This window comes from Eriocheir sinensis, unplaced genomic scaffold, assembly GCF_024679095.1.
Source record: "Eriocheir sinensis breed Jianghai 21 unplaced genomic scaffold, ASM2467909v1 Scaffold67, whole genome shotgun sequence".
NCBI classification, from domain to species: domain Eukaryota; kingdom Metazoa; phylum Arthropoda; class Malacostraca; order Decapoda; family Varunidae; genus Eriocheir; species Eriocheir sinensis.
The window spans coordinates 643697-646393 of record NW_026112020.1 but is presented as its reverse complement, the minus strand read 5'-3'; positions in this window follow the sequence as shown (position 1 = coordinate 646393).

The window sequence follows — 2697 nt, the reverse complement described above, 5'->3', positions numbered from 1 at the left end:
AGAGCACTGGGCCAGGACCGAGCCCTGAGGACGCCACTAGTGACAGGCGCCCACTCTGAGTTAAATCCGTCAATCACTACTCTTTGTTGTCTGTTGCTCAACCAATTCGCGATCCATTGGTTTACTTGACCGTCAATACCTATTTGCTTTAATTTGTAAAGTAATTTATGATGCGGGACTTTATCAAACGCTTTCTGGAAATCAAGATAGACTACGTCCAGTGATTTGGTTACGTCATAAACAGTGAAGAGGTCGTTATAAAAGGTTAATAGGTTTGATAGGCAGGATCTTTTGTTTCGGAAGCCATGTTGTGAGTCCCCAATCAATGAGTGGCTTTCAAGGTAACTCCTGAGAGAGAGATCATATTTATCAATAAAGCATTAACGAAAAAGTTTGAAACCCTGGGCGAGTTTTTGGATATAAAGAATTGCATGATGATTTATATAAGATGATAAAATATTGGAGGTTTAGCTTTCGAGAGAGAGAGAGAGAGAGAGAGAGAGATCACTACTTGGTGGTGGATATCTCAGTGATATGAGTAGTGGGTACTCGATCATAGTCTAATAACAATAACAATATTTATTAGCAACCTAAAAAAGAAAAAGAATCGGACCTGAAAAATTATCCAGTAACTCCAATAAATAAATAAACTAATGGAAACGGGAGCTGTGATGGAAACGGAAAGCAGGACAAAATGGTGGGAACTTTGGGAGACGGTCAGCGGGGCAGTGACTCAGCGTCTACACACAGGGCCCATACCACATGGAGGCGGGCGAGCACCGAGCGTCACTAAGATCCTAACGGCAATGCGCAGTGCCGAGTGATCATTAAGCTTCCCGGAACCCAAGTGATCATGATGCTTCGCGGTACCAGTACCGATAGCAGATATCGATACCAGGTACCGGTACCGGGTATCGATAACTGCTATCGGTACTGGTACCGCGAAGCATCATGATCACATGATCCTTCGCGGTACCAGTACGGATAGCAGTTATCGATACCAGGTACCGGTACTGGTATCGATAATTGCTATCGGTACTGGTACAGCGAAGCATCATGATCACTTGTCCGATTAATATCCCTTTTGGCCTTTGATAGTAGCTGATGTGACCTTGGCGGTAGTTTGTCCCTTCTGCACCTGGAACCTAAACTAACACTCACTAGAACCCGACTAGTCTCCTTTCTGGCCTTTGAAAATAGTTGGTGTGAGAGGCGGAAGTGTCTGGTAATAATTAAAACCTTACCATCGTGAAATTGCTCTTAGCCCAGAAACCTAACACATCCTCCCTCTTCCCTCGCACAATGCCCCGAGTTCACGCACCAAAGGTTGAGTAAACATGAGAGAAAATGTTATAATGGTTGCGTGATATTTCTCCGCGACAAATTACGTAATTGTAAAGTTGCCACATGTGAGACCGCGGCGTGGGAGTTTGTTACATTTATTTCTGGGCGTGAGTGAAATGTGATGGATGAATGAATGAATGAATGAATGTGTGTGTGTCGTGTGTGTGTGTGTGTGTGTGTGTGTGTGTGTGTGTGTGTGTGTGTGTGTGTGTGTGTGTGTGTGTGTGTGCTAAAAATTGGCCCATAACACAATCATACACACACACACACACACACACATACAGGTGTGACGGTCTGACAGGGCGGTTAGAGCCCGCTCAGGCCGGATTCTTTCCGTTGACTGGGAGTGGTTACTGTCACACACACACACACACACACACACACACACACACACCTCTCCTGACCTTCACGGGGTCAGGGCGCCAGCCACAGGGTCGTCCTGTTGACCCTTTTCCTTTTCCTTCGCTCCCCATTCCGCACCTTCTCAGTCTTTCGAGGAGCTCATTACTCCAAGAACTTTTTGTGAAATGTTGTAACAGTGAGTGCAGTGTGTTAGTGGTGCTGGAAGGATAGCGAGCTGTGTGTCGCCAACGCCTCGTCATCCACAGCGTCCCAGTCGACACTCAAGATCCGAAGGATACCATCATCTAGGTCACCCAGCAGCAGGGAAGGTCAGTTCAGGTGGCAGGCGGTGTGGCAGCCTCGTCACTCAGGTTCGGAGCAGGATGTACAGCAACTATATCAACGCTGTGCACTTGTTCCCGACTACATCTACCAGCGTCAGCCTACTAAGCCTGGGTATACCTGGTGACCCACCCCATAAATTACCCACCTGCACCACCACCATCGTCTGTCACCTGAACCCACCGTCTGACCTGAGGATTAACTTTTAGAAGCCTTGCCTGACCTCACCGTCATCTGAAGAGACCGCACCTTTACCCCCTCTAGGCACCACCGCGCTGTACTCCCCCCATCGCTCCTCCTCCCCACCCCAAGCTCCGTCCTTCCCCCCCACATATCAGACTCCCATTCCCCGTCCCTCTTCTTTTTGTACTTGTTTCATTAGCGAAGAAAAATTGTATTTATAATATGTAAATTTTCAGCCTGACGGCTGCCGCAACCAAATAAACCCTTTTATTATTATTATTATTATTACACACACACACACACACACACACACACACACACACACACACACAACCCCACACACACACACACACACACACAGACACAAACACGTTAACTTATTGCAGATACAGATAACTAGTTTACATTCATATAATAACTATATATCTACGTTTATTTTTTAGATTGTATGTAGATATAAAGACAGACCGATAGATACATAGATAG